The 15,012-nt window shown below is 40.2% G+C and overlaps 1 protein-coding gene across 4 annotated transcripts in view; it reads right to left on the reverse strand.

Moving 5' to 3' along the window:
• Window positions 1–14,672, reverse strand: part of DAB2 (DAB adaptor protein 2) — a 48,816-nt gene extending 34,144 nt beyond the window's left edge. For 2 of the 4 annotated variants that reach the window (XM_033110520.1, XM_033110519.1), the window contains exon 1: window positions 14,284–14,592. The gene's annotated coding sequence lies outside the window, so the exon portion shown is untranslated. Of the gene's footprint in view, window positions 1–14,283 lie in introns of all 4 variants that reach the window. The other 2 variants (XM_033110523.1, XM_033110522.1) reach the window with 2 other exon arrangements.
• Window positions 14,673–15,012: the final 340 nt, after the last annotated feature.

Consider the following 15,012-nt stretch of genomic DNA (forward strand, 5'->3'; position numbering starts at 1 on the left):
TAATCAAAGAATATGAGGAAAGACCTCAGGTTATCACCTTAATCTGTACAGATTTCAACAAGTTTCTTCTGGGATTTAAAGAGTGATTTTGAAAATTTAACATATATATTCCACTTTCTTAAGTCCTCTTCTACCGTTAAAATCATTCCAGTGCTGGGGGAGGGGAAAATCAAATTTGTACCAGCTGAATAAAAACAGGATGTCTCAGAAAATTGTCCTGGTTATGTCATTAGACAACATTTTCAAAGGCTCGGGTCTTGAATATTTCATTTCTTCTTCCCATCCCCGTTTAAAGATAAGCTGTTGAGATGGCATTAACCAATGACTTTTGAAGAGCCTAGAAAAATGCTATTTTCCTTCCCCAAAACCAACATAATTTTTTTTTACTTTTGATCTACCTATTATTCTACCAGATGGAAGAGGTAATTAGTGTCTTAACTTTATGTTAATATAAAGTAATATTCCATGCAATATGCTGTTTCTTATAAATGTTATATGGCTACCCTGATAAACAAGTCAGTTTGGATATTTTAAAAGGCAATAAATGCATTAACTAAACAAATCATCAGTTCATATGGTGCCAAAGGAATTGCTGCTTCCCAAAAGGCTTAACTTATTTGAAATGCTAAATTTATGTACTAGCACAGTCCAGTTTTTCTGGTTTTCTAGACTATCAAGATTTGTTTATTGGATCTATAGTGTCTTTTAAAATATTATTCAAAACCATTTCCAGCTGCAGATAGTTTTACAGGGACTCTAATGCCGGGTAACCCTCTGTTCCTCCCATGTTAAATGAGTTTGATTTAAGTTAAGGGTGAGATTGTTGTATTGTCTAATAGTTGTGCTAAAAACCTATGAATTATATTCTGTTTTTTATTTCTCAGAGCTTTGACTAGAAACTGTTATCTGTCCTTTGCATTAACTTATTGTTTACAAACCTGCCTGGCACTCAGAGTTACAAGTATAACTTAATGTTCAAGGCTTGGCTTTAGGGCAAATGGTTGGTTAAAAACCTGATTTACCAAAGGAAAGACTTTCCAGAATAAGCAGATGGATGAGGGTTCTTCCTCCTTCGAGGCCTGTTGATTGCATACCATCCCTTCCGGGTTTCATTACCTTTTTAACACGACAAATCACGAGGGTGCCATTTGGGTCTATTGTTCTAGCATGAGCTGAACTAGTAGGAATGGTTATATATCATATGCCACTTTGCTGGGCTTCAACTGAGACCTCCTGGCCCATTATGGGATATTCATATTTATACAGAACTACAAAAAGCCTTCTGGTTAGACTACACAGGAATGTCAACATCAAGGACTGGCTGGAAATAAAGTTTCCTTGGTTCCTAAAAGAGTGTAATATTTAAGCAAGATGTTTCATTAGCTTTCATAACAATCTCGTCTGTTCCCTGAACCATTTAATGACCTATTGCAAAATTCTGTCCCTGCTAAGTAATTGACACGTAAACACTTAAGGAAAACATGAGATAGATATAAATGATTGGATAGGGGCTCCATTTGTAGCCTCTCTTTATTATTCTTATTATGGTCATTAAATAAAACTAACTTGAGTTGGTCCCTGTAGCTTTAGACATTCACTGTGCAGTGGTGGCATCTGCTATTTTCTAGTCTTTTTATGTGGGCATTTTTAGCATCAGAGAATGCAATTCGATCATTTGTTTCCTTAGCTGAACTCTATAGCCCTGTGCAAAGACAAGTCTTTGAAAGCCACTATTAAGTTCCTAATCCAAACTTTATTAAAAAGACTCAGTATTGCAGACAAGGAGGTTAAGACAAATCCTCAAAAAAATAATGATCAAGGACTACAGTCCACACAAGCCTCCTAGGGCAGCAAAATTTGAAATCGGGAATATGTTCATAGTTGTAATGTTTTAGTAACTAACAATGTACTTTTTCACAAAGTACAGATGTAGATCATTAGTTCTACCAAACGAACTCGTGAAGAAAACACCATGCACACGTTATCTTAGTCCTTCTAAAGTAAGCAAATTCTATTTTTATTAGGGCTAATTATCGAAAGTGGGATGCGAATAAAGTTTCTTTCTCAGGGCCACTCTCCCTTCTGTTGAGGTTCCCTACCTTAAATTCCATTCTACACTTGCCTCCATCTAAGAAATTCCCTAGAGGGAAAAACAGACACCACCCCTTCTGACACTTAAGAGTATGTCGTCCATCTCACATTGCACGGTCAGAGGGGCTACGCAAATGGCAAGTCCTTGGCTACGCCAGATTGTGCTCTAAAGTAGAAAATTTAAAAATTCTTCAAACACTTACAGCTTTTTGTTGTTCAGAGCATACGGGGTTTGGTGACTGATCCCTGCTCTAAAGCCATCACAATTTAGAGACTGGAAACAAAATTTGCCCCTGAATGCCAGTGATGAGCATGCCAGCAAGTTAATTCATACACTATCCACATCCCTGTTATAAGAGCCAGGCACTCATCTAGAGCTCAGGATACGTCACTGAGCAAAATAAAAATCTATTTCCTTAAATGGTTTATATTCTAGCAGGAAAAACTCATACATAGTCTTTCAGAAGGTGTACCTGCTCTGGAAAAAAGAGCCAAGTAGACAGGGAAGGCAGGGCTGGGGATGGCTTGAACATTCTAATTCCTTCTTAGAAACACAGAAGGAATACTAGATCTGTAAAAATTAAATGTATCGAATGTTTATTATAAACCAGGTGTGCGGCTAAGACTCTCTCATTTAATCCTATGAGAAAGGTATCATTATCCTTATTTGACCAGAGTAGAAGCTCAAGTACAGTCAACCAGCCCACTGAAAGACATACATGCATAATACGTAAGCTCTTAACGTCTTTGTTTTAGAACAAGACATGCAAAAGAAGAGAATGAAGCTAGTTCTTCAGATCGGTGGACTGTGCATTAGCCAAAAACTGCATTTGGGAAAGAGGAGCTAATAGGAGGTATAAAGGGTATTTGTGTCAGGGGGGCTAGAATACAGGACCTGTGCTGGGTTATATACCAGGAGGAAGCGCTGGAAGTGGGTCAAACGGGGTTTAGAGTGGTTTATACAACTCTATTTTGTCTAGACGACACTGGGGAGACTTTGAGGTTTTGAGCAATGGTGTGGAGGTTGGAGTGGTGACAAATCCCAGTCCAGAGCCATGGCATCAAAGAGTGAGATAGCTTTGTAGTATGATAGTTGCATGAACTTGCCACTTTGAGTGATTCAACACTGCCGGTTTCTTTCATTTAAATACTCGGCTAATCTTTGGGAAACAAAGCCTTTTAATTGAAAGGTTAAGGTCTAACAATCTCAAATGTCAGATTCAAGGTTATCCTAACCCGCCAAGCTAATGATGCTCAGTGACCCTCAAACTTCAAATAAACAAAGTGTCCCAAAGGTGGCTTTAAAAAGTAAAAGGCTACTGATCTTATAACATTCATTCTAAGATCCATTTAATCCTAAAAAAAGAATTTTGATTATGTCAGTTCTATAAAAACTTACATAGGTGAAACAACATTTTGAACTGTGAGCACCTAAAGGAACATCGTTTTAAGAGGCAGCTATTGACTAAAACAGTCATGTCTTTATAGCTCCTTGTTGGAAGCATAAGAGATAGCAATTTCCCATTTTATATATGTTTCTCCCTATATTGAAAGACTAGAAATGTCAGAACCAAGGAAATGCTCGATAAGAAGGGTGGTAGCAGGGTGAGAGGCAGATTTCTGCTTCTTATACATTTAGAATAGTAATATTAGGGTGATACATGCCTTTCTGTATGTTTAAAATGAAATTCCTTAGAGATATGCTAATTTGTCAGGAATGCTTAAAATGTAGGTAAATCTATATTCTAACTTGGTCTGAAGATAGAATCGTGAAGATACTCTAGGTTCAGTCACATGATATTAAACTCAAAGGCTAAGAGAACCGATCAAGTAAACATGTCTGACAGCAAATAGGATGCTGCCAGACGGTAAGCTTTGACACTTATCGTCATTGATTGAGACTTACCTACCCAAAGTTGTTGAGAAAAGCGGCTGCTATGTTAAAAACAAGGAACAGTAAGTTTTTAATAAAATGACAACTAGGGTTTGGCAAAACTCATTTATGCTAGGATTTTGAAAGTTGGTCAGGGAGTGGACTACTGTGGGTTTCCAGACTAGTGTTCTTGGACCCATCGGGGTCTGTGCAGGCAGGACGAGTTGGTAACATTGTTCAAGCATTTTAAAGAGCCTAATGGACGCCACATCTTTACCCACAATACAGCTTCCTATGCAGATTAAAACCACAGGTTTCTTGGAAGTGGGCAGAAATTGTGTTAAGTCAAAATTAAAACCTTAATTATCCAATGTTGAGCCAAAGGTTTCATCTATTTTCTCAATTTTTATTAGTTCTTCAGTAAGCAGTTTAGCAGACACTTTTAAAAGGAGAAACAGAAGGAGAATAAGAAGTTGTCCTTGCAGGAAATATCAGGATGAAAACTATTCACCACTATTATTATTAGCCAGGTGATTACACCATTGGGACAGATAGATGTATGAGCTATGATGAATACTCCATTGATAGAAGTTAAACCAAGGACTTGAAAAGACCACATCATCTGGAGAATTTCAGTAACAGCTTGTCTGCTTTTCTCAGGCTCTGTGCAGATATAAACTAGAGGAACATATGGATATTACTTATTATAAATAACCTTAAAGTTAAAAAAAAAGGGACTCGGAACTGTTTTACTTATACTAACAGATGATAAGGAAAGCTTAAGTTTCCTATTTTGCTTACTCTGTACTAAATTACAATTAATGTTGCAAATGAGAGTAGCTTGACTCACTCATTTACCTGGCCATCTGGTTATTGTTCACTGAACACCTACTGTGTGCCAAGCACTGTATTATGCTGTATATACAGTGACAAAATAGACATGGTCCTTTGTCTCAGAGGCTTACAGTACAGGCAGGGGAGAGAGAACAAGCAAGGAATAGTTACAACTAAGTGCTTTACAGAAAATGTTTCTGATTAGGGTAGAAAGCTTCATTGCCATTAAAAATGTCTAATAAGAGCAAAATTAGTACTACATGCTTCTTCAAGGAACTTTATATAAATTGCTTTCTTATTAATAGCAACCCTGGGAAGATGCAGATTTTGTCTTAAGCGCTTAATTCTAAATTTTAGACAGTTCTAAAATTATGACATTTTCTTAAAACATTCATGAGATGGGGGATAGTTACATTTAATATTTGGGAGTCTCCTATAACCATACTGCAATCTGGAGGAGTGTCTGTATGGCTGAGGCAATTGGAGGGAAGAATCTTGTGATACACTAGGTTATGATAGAATACCAGTGATATTCGCTGCAATGTTACGTGACAGTCCAAAGTTTGGAATCAACACTGTTTTCATAAACACCAAAGAGAAGCACTATGCTCATTTGACATTCAGTTTTCACACTTCAGAAATGCAAGCAATTCAGAGATGACATGAACTTTTATATTCTAGAACCAAACATGTTCTTCGGCGATTTCAATTGCCAGATTTTCTAAGAGTACAACAGTATCACTTTCAGATGAGGCCAAACTACGGAGTCGCAGATTTAAATGAGGTGATGTTATGAAAATGTAACCGCCACCCCACCACCGCCCTGCCGTGGATTTGGTTATTTAAAGAGCACTACTTAGTTATAAGAGCTTTAGTAAGGGAATATCAGGTAGTACTTGGTTACTGGGAAACTTCATCAAGAAAATGGACTTTATTAGCACCCCAAATAGAAAGTCCTCACCAAGTGTTGGCTGTGTGAGGTGTGAAGAGTCCAAATCCTAAAACAGAACACGGTTACATCTATTGCTACTATTCAAGAGTACTTGTATAAAAGCTGAACATCTATATCTCTATATACTATCTGGAAATAGAACTATGGAATTTATTTTGCATTTGGATACACCTACAAGGTCCACAACAGCACTGTCTGCAGCTTAGCACGAAGCTAACATTTTTAACTTGGACTGTTCACATGTCTACTGAAACTGGCAAACCTTTGACCCTCTGTTTTCCATAGTTACCCTTTATTTTTATACCTCTCCTTCCTCCTCACCATTTTTTTTTTCTTGGTTCCAGAATTCCTCCCCAATCTTGTCTCATCGCCACCCTAAGTTCCCGGTTTCAAACAAGCTGTACTACCCTGTATCACATATCTTGTCCCTCACAATTAGCCAACTCATATTACAGTGTTATTTTTATATTTTCTATACACATAGCATCAGTACTTTTGAATATATTTAGAATACTTGAAATAAAGAAACTTTTTGTGAGATAAATTCTTCCTTCGTCTTCTCAAAAGGTTCCTATGAGAATTTAAGTTGTAAGAGACTCTAGCTGTAACTCACCTACTTTCATGGCTGAATTTTTGTAGTCATGCCTTCCCAGACCTCTCCGCCTTCCTGATTTTTGTATTAATCAGGTATCATTGTTAAGTTGTGAGATCCACAGTGAACTGAACCTGAGATCCAAAGCCCTGAAAAAGCTGATATCTTCCATTTACTCTGGACACACACACACACACACACACACACACACACACACACACACACACTGCTTTCTCATGTTGCCTTCCAAGTCTGAAACACTTGTAATACTTATTGCCTTCACCGACTTGAATTCCTACCTGTCATTCAAAGTCCACTCTCCACTCAAGGTGTGTTGTCTTAGGGAAGTCTTCCCTGACCTCCCACCAGCCCTACCATTTTCCTATACTTTTCATGACCTACTGTTGCCCTCTGATTCATGTACAACTCTTCCCCCAACTCAAGGAAGTTTTAAGATCAGGGAACCATTTGTCCTACTTTTCTAGGACCCACACAGTCTGGTCAAGAGCAATGCACTTAAAACATTAGGGTTAATACATATTTTCCATTTGCTCCTTACTATTCAGTTAGGCAAATCTTTTCTCTACTTTGATTGCTGATTTTTCATGAAATACAGGTTTTTCTTCAACTGCTAAACAGTTGCCACTCAAATTCATCCTGCCAACATAGCTAGGTTAATTTATCTGAGTCAGCATTTTGTTTTCCTGATTTAACAAAGAGATCTACTACTTAGCAAATGAAGATCTAAGTTCTTGCCCTGACATCCAAGGCTCAGGGCCATCCATCTCTCCTTTCCAAAGGATATCACCTCTTACCTCTCTGCCATCTGTACTTTTTCTTGGAAAAACTGGCCAGTCAGTATCCTTGAAGTACATACCTGCATGATTTGCTTATGTGCTTTTGCTTAGAAAGCATTTTTCTTCCTATCTTACTTCCACCAGTCCTTTAAAGGCCAAGTCCATTATCACACTGGTGTCCTTTTTTTCCTCAGGACCCTATCCTGTACCACCTAATTAAAATACAACCATTTGCTAGTTGAGTAGTTGTCATTTTCTCAAAATTTCTCATAGGCAGCAATTGTTGACATCTATGTGTTCACTAGTAGGTGTTAGGTAAATATTTTCATCCAACTTTCGATTACAACCAACTTTTAGTCATTGAGAACTTTAAACCAGGGGATATATCAGAAATTCCAAAGAACAAGTTATAAGGCAGTTAAGCAAGCATCAAGAGATCCTTCAGAACACAGCTTGGACGTTGAATAAGATTACTGTTTCAATTCAAGTATAAGTGTGTTTCTGAAAAGCCTCAGCTATAGGTGAGAAACCAAAATTAAATCTCCTTATTATCAACCAGCTATGAATGGAAGGGCCTGTTGTATTAGTTGCTTTTAAGATGTTTGACTTTAGAGGCAAAGGTTAAAACAACAAACAAAAAAACCCAAAAGAACCTTCAAAAACAAACAAAAAACTAACACCATCCCCCTCCAATGTTAAAGTAATTATTGCACAACTGAGACTTTCCTTTAAAGGACAGATATTTGAGCACCTACTATGTGTATTATCCTGACTTCTGATCCTCAAATCTGGAGGTCAGTTATATGGTTCCTGTTTGAATCAACATTATGCCCCAAAGCCAAACTGGTTCAGCATTCTTCCTATGACTATGCCAGCCTTCTGACAAAAGTTCAAACACATTTGGCTTATTTCTGCTGCACTAAATGGTAACAAAAAGTATTTTAGCATCTCTATTACATACTACAGAAGATTAGAACAAGTGTTGGTCCCCTAATTCTACACTTAAAGTATGAAAAGTGAGACCATTTGGGTGAAATGTTTACAAGGAGGGCAGCTGTGTCCAATATGGACCCATTTAGTGAAGCTGTTCTTTACTTTCTAGTTACTTGCATACTTCTTAGTTACTTGTCTAGTTGCTGTTACTAGATCTCAGGAGGACTCAATTGTCCTGCCCAGATGAGATTTAAATGGTACATTAAGAGTTAATATGTGCTGCCTGTGTTGATTTACAAAGTGTAACGTTCTCTTGCTTGACCCTTACAGTTTACTAGTTTCAAGGCATAAAGAAAAGACGGTCTTTTAATTATTTGCCCAAGTGTGTACATCTCTAGATTTTAGCTTACCTAAAGCTCACAAAGAATGAGAGCAAGACCATTTGCTAATATCAGCTTATCTATTACATGGAGAATTGTAGTTCTAGAACAGGTACATTTCTGAGGCAGCAACACTGAGGAAGTATTTTTCTATGGCTTCTCCTTCAATCTTAATTTTGAGGCAACTCATTTTACTGATGGATAAAACTCAGATGTTGTATCTCTTGTCTTAAAATGGCAAAGCTGGGTTGTGGACATAGACAGTCATTTGTAGTTCAGAGCCCAAGCTTTTAACCTCTAACCTATGTTGTCTCCTCAAAACCAGACTTCCAATTCTTTCCTTCTAAATCTAGAAGCACCTTTGCATTTTTCGGTCTAACGTGTGATCTCTGCTAAGCATTAATCTCTGATTAACATCAGTCATTCTCAGGAAGTATTTTGCAAAGTGGGCCAGGCAACTAAGGGTCAGGGACATTGAATAGCCTGTCTAAAGAATGGCAGGTCTAGATTCTACATTCTTTGCTTCACATGATGTAGACTTTCTTCTAGATTTCTACACACTGGGAGTAATTCTTTCATTGCTAACCTAGCAAATACTTCACATAATAGGTATGTACTAAATATTTAGATAAACACCAAGATCCAAATCACAAAGATTCATGCTTGAATCCTGGCTCTACCACTTAATGCTAGGACCTTGGGCAAGTTGATATCTACTGATCTTACTGGAGTTAAGAAATGGAGATATATTTTCTATCTTAAGTTATTTAAAGTGAAAGTCAAATGGGAGAATTGAACATTACTTCATAAACCATAAAGCTCTATAAAAACTAAGTGCATTAGATTCATTTACCATTCTGGAGAGGACTTCATCTGCACTCTGGGCATGGCATGAAAAACAAAATAAAAAGTTTTATAGGTTAGAGAAAACCATCTGGTTCAAGGGTAATGATCTAGTTTACTGGAATCTTTTTTTAAAAGTAACTGGGACAGTCTCCTAATAAATGGAGATTAATTATGCTCTTTAAAATCCTTAAAGGAGGGAAAAGGATAAAACTAAGGATCATATCGGTTTTCCTAGGATCAAGAAAGCAGTACTTGAGATAGTAGAAAAAATATCAAGGTCTGTGCTTTGTAATCTTTCTGCATCCCAAGATTCAGATAAACTAACCTATATTTAAATGCTTTGCTTTATTATTTTCATGACTATAGGAATTCAGATACTTTGCTATGCTTTCCACTGAACTGAATTATAAAACAACTGAATTATGAACGTTACTCTTAGATCATGTGTTGGGCTTGTTGAAATACAGCTGGATGGACCTTACTGCTAGAGTTTGGCTCAGTGTTTCTGGGATGGGAACCAAGAATTTGCATTTTTAACAAGTTCCCAAGTGATGCTGATGTAGCTAGTCTGGGGACCACACTCAGAGAACCACTATGTTAGATGAGTTCTCTCTAGCTGTGAAACATACTGCATTCTAAGTGTCCAACCTTGAAAGACTGAACGAATTTGATTGTGAAATGAGAACTTATGGCAGTTCATCTGTCACATGAAGATCTAAGTCTATCAGAATAACACTTTGCATCATATTGCTAGGGAGAAATAGGGTAGATTTTTACCCAGAGGAAACCTTAAACCACGTATCCCTCACCCAAACTTCTTTCAAGTTGGACAGTGTTTCAAACTCATATTTTCCAGGACTGTTGCTTTCTGTGCTACCTGCTCCCTTACTCCATGGTTACCTAAAAATCTAAATGACAATCCTCACGCATTCTGCCCCCTGGTAACTTCCCTGTAACTGAAAACTCAGCTGGCCCCATTCACTCAGAATTCTTACTAGTTTAAGGCAGTTAAAGATTATTTGCCTTAAGGTATAAATTATGGTAGCAGAGAAAAATTGAGGCAATAGCTTTTATGTTCCTGAAAGTTCATAAGACTTAATGTTTTGCTATCTTGATAATGTAAGAAGTAGTAAGCGTTAGATAATTGAGTATTAGGATTCAAATAAGTTTAGAAGATGCGGAAAAGGATGAAATGGGTAGCGAGGAGATTCTACCTCACTTAATTAAAAATTAACTTCCATTTTTAGACCAGGAAGCAATTTGTTCAGATGTTGCTTACCCTGGAGTGGCAAGCTTCCTTCTAGGGTAGGAGAAGGATTTGGGAAGAGGAATAACCATGGCAACCTGCCCACGTGGGTAATGATAGTATGGCACCTCATGCATTCGGAAGACTTTATTTCTAGCCTAGTCACTCAGTTTAGTACAGATGGTCCCTCCCTTCCCACTTCCTTCTGCTATAATGCTGACTTCAGGGGCAAGGACTGTCCCCTCTCTGTAGGGAGTCTGAAGGGGGTTGGGGAAGACTTCAATGAGACCAGAGGAGGTCAGCTTGACCAAACCCAACTGCAGGCTTCTAGGCAGAGAACAGAGAGTAACTCCCTGTTTGTTCTAGTGTGAGCACAGCAAACACGCTGGCTTTGTTAATATTAAGTGCTTGAATGATTAACATTTTTCAGGCAGACAAGCAGTGTTCCATTTTGACAAAGAAATTCCCCATTCTGCCTTCAGTTCTCACAAAGATACATAATTCAGTTGTTCGGGGGCAAAACCAAAACAAAACAAATTTCTAAGTCAGACAGAATAAAGCATCTTAAGCATGTTAGATTAACAGTCTTCTCAACAAATCTGGGGGTAGGTACAATTATTGTCTTCAGATAAGAAAACTTAAGTACAGAGAGGTTACGCAATTTGCCCAAGGTCAGGTGAGCAGCAGTGGTGTAGCTGGGATTTGAACCGAGGCAATGGGAGGCAAAGGGGCTCCAGAACCCACGCTCTCAACCACTACCTAGTTGGGTGAGGTGGGAAGAAGGAACTGGCATGGACTAGGCTTTAGAGTCCACACTCAGCATCATTTGTTCCCCTCATCATAAATTAGCATGTTTTTGGAAAAAGAGGAGCCTCCATGGTTTGCTTTCCTTCTGATTCACACAATTAACCCAGTCAGGATACTGGGAGCTAGATTTCCCAGTACCAAGAGCTAGATTTCTTTTAAACACACCTATATGATGCTACAGCTATTTCATCTGAATGTGATTCTGGCCTACCTCTGTGCAATTCAGTGGCACAGTTTCAACTTTAGAATTACACAGCAGCATCAGAGAGAATGTTAAAATACCACATCCTGTTACTCAGGTGTTTCATGTTGCCAGTCTAGTTCTCATTCTGGTTCTGTTTGGAGGGCAGAAAACCTTATGTATTTGGTCAGTTATCGAAACTTCCCCCCCAGTCTGCTTTCAAGCTTTTCCACCTGGGGAGAGCTCAGTCGGCAGCAGCCTTCTCAAGTATTTCAGCATCTTAGCTTTGTCTTTAAGAAAAGCATTAATTAAATCCTCAAGTCAGGAGAGACAGAGGAGGAGACACACATGCAGCCTTCAAAACTATCCAGGTAAAAAAATATTGGTGGTAGCAAGCTTAGGCTTACGGACATCTGAGGGGTAGAATTAGAAATGAAGCAGCTGTTCCATACACGCTGTACCACCGAGAGCCCACATTTCCACAAAGCCACCTGCCAGCCAGGAGCCTTCTTAATCGTCAGGTAATTGAATCACAGCTGAGCAGGCCAATAAATATCACCCCTAACCCGTTGGTCAACAGCTTCCAGGGGTCCCTGTATCACCTTCATGCAAACGAGTGTCTTAAAAGCAATTCCCTTCAACCCAAACAAGATGACTGAAATCTATTCAAACTTTTGAGCAAGGCAACAAATAAGCTTACTGCATAAGAATTTGGACTTCTGGTTGAATCAAAAACTATAAAAAGTCTTGAGTGGAAATGCAGACTCTGGAATCTGTCTTTAACAAGCCTTTTTAACACGTGTTGTGGCTCCCTGCCCTCTCTTATGTCCTCAGGTGAAGATCGAGTGTCCAAGATCACGAGACAGGCAACTACATATGTGTCATAGTTCAAAGTTAGAAGACGTTCCCCTACCATCTACTTGTTCTGGTCATACATCAAAATGTAGGAGGACATAGCTTAAGAAAAATTGGATTTTTAGGGCAGTCATTCAGGAAAGAAGGAACAAAGTTGGGAGTGGGAAGGGACGGGGGAAGTTAAGTTATTCACCAACAACAGGAAAAAAGAATCCGGTCTTGCCTTAGGAGGAAACTGATTAGGAATTCAGAAGAAGTAATCTGTCCCAGAAATACACATTGGAAAAGATTACTAGGTCTCCTTTGTGCTTTCTCTAGACTATCCACATTGCACACTCCATGTTGTATTGTGTAGCATTGTTTACTGCCACGTACCCAGCACTTCACCAAAATGGTCCTTCCTTAAAAAATAAGGAGAACTCAATCCCAAATATTCCTGAAGTCTCAAGACAATAAACTTTCTTACAGTGTCATTGAGCGTTAATTCCTTTCCGTGAGGGAGAGACTGAACTTTGGGTAGGCAGGCACCAGACCCAGAGGAGAGCAGCATAATCAAGGTCTGGCTGCTGGTGTCAGAAGCAAGCATAGAGATGTCACAGAGCATGGAGACAAGCCATTTGGTAGCTGCAGTGCTCCCCATTCCCAGCCAGTTCCTCCCTCCCCAACAGCCAGTAGATGCTCCTGTGTGGGGAGCCACCCTCAAGCCTGGAAGGAAGGTCAATTACATATCCCATCAAAGCCATTCCAAGAGCCTTATCAGATGCTTGAAGGCATTTTTGTAGCTGCCTTCTTTCCTCAGCCATTCCTTCTGTTTGAGTTACTTCTGCCTTACCTCCTTCCCCCCCACTCCCCTGCTTTGACTGATTAAGGCCAGAAATTTTTTCATTAAGTCACTTTATAGTGCAATAACAACATTTACTATTCATGAAGTCGCCCCTCCATCATTTTTAAGTCTTTCCATGTGTCTGGAAGCTTATTTCTGCTCTGCTCATTTTACAGAGAGTCTCTTTTCCTTCCAAACACAAACTAAAAAGAAAGAGGAAAAGGTGGGGGGTGGCTGGGGTGGAGATAACATCCAGATTCTTTAAGTGTTTTTAATCCAGTTAAATTTCCCTTTGGACTCAAACAGCTCCCTGCTGAAACTGATTGCGGACCTGAATTCCAGGCTAAGAATTAAGTCAAGAGGAAAGGATGGCAGAAACAAATAACAGAGTCAGCTCTATGCTATGAAAACCGCTATGCTGACTGGGGCTCTATGGTTTTAACCCATTCATTTTTCCCCTTTTTCTTGAATTCTTACTTAATCTTTCCAGCCAGCTTATAGCAAGCAGGCAAACACCATTTAACGCCCTGGGCTTCCACGGATTTAAAACAAGTTTGTTCAGTATCTTGAGCAGATACTTTCTTAATGTGGGTGTAAGACAAAGTTCACATTTTAATGCCATATGTTGTCAGTCACCAGGAAAAAGCTTCAGGGGCTCATACCAGGTCCCCAGCCTTCCTCACAGGGCAAAAATAAACACCCTTGGAGGAGTTAATGAGGCGGTGGGCAGCCACACTGGAGTCCTACCAGGGCTGCCTGCAGAGCTTTCACACACACACACACACACACACACACACACACACACACACACACACGAGGCACTTGTGAAATGTCACAAGCTGGATGGACATCTGGAGTCCGACCCCAAAGGTAAATGCATTCCATGGAAACATTCCTCGGATGTCAGGCCACTCAACCGCTGGTTTCCCCACGAACACTGTCTCATTTCTAGGATTTCCCCAACAGTTCCAAGTCTGCACCCCAAGGGGGAAAAAAGCAAAGGAGGGAAGGAGGTCGCAAAAAAAAAAAAAAAAAAAAAAGGAGCTAAAGGGAAGGATTTGAAAGCTACTCACAGGCTAGCTAGCGCCTCTGCGAAGCCAGCATGACTTGCCCGCGCCGAGCCTCCAGGCTGCCGCGCAGCCGACACGGCGGCCGCGCTTAAATAGCTGCCGGCCCGGGAGCCTCAGCCGCGCGGCCACTCCCGGCGAGATATGGTTCTAATCAGATGCTGGCAGCTGAGGACTCCCCAGGAATGCGCCGGGATGTTTTTGCTGCCTGGGCTCGGTAACTCCCCCTCAACGTGTCTGCTGAGTCTTCCAAACTTAACTGTTTATTAACTCGAGTTGCAGCCACGCAGAGGATCCTGCTGCCCTCGGTTCGCGAGCCCCGCCAGCTGGGGGCGATCGCAGGGAGCCGAGCGAAGGGGCGGAGAAAGGGGAAGGGCGCCGTCAAAACCCCAGACTCTTTGGGGCTGGGGCTGGGGCTGGGGTAGGGGCTGGGGCTGGGGTAAGGGCTGGGGCCGGGGCCGGGGCCGGGAGACAAGGGAGGGTGCAAATAAGGACAGGAAAGGGAAACTGCAGGGAAGGGGTGGGACCCCGGCCTTCATCTCACAAATTCCTTCCTGGATTGCCACTTGGAGTGATGTGGCACACGAAGTCATCCCAACCCGCTGGGGTTCTTTGAACAAAGGGTTGCCTTTACTCCCGACTTTCCTGGCAAAAGGCAGTGGATCCTAACTCAGATCTGCTGCTTCTACAGTTGAATGTGTGATTGCTTCTTTCAAAGAAATTAGGGTCTTTTTC

The sequence above is a fragment of the Rhinolophus ferrumequinum genome, chromosome 7 (assembly GCF_004115265.2).
Source record: "Rhinolophus ferrumequinum isolate MPI-CBG mRhiFer1 chromosome 7, mRhiFer1_v1.p, whole genome shotgun sequence".
NCBI lineage: Eukaryota > Metazoa > Chordata > Mammalia > Chiroptera > Rhinolophidae > Rhinolophus > Rhinolophus ferrumequinum.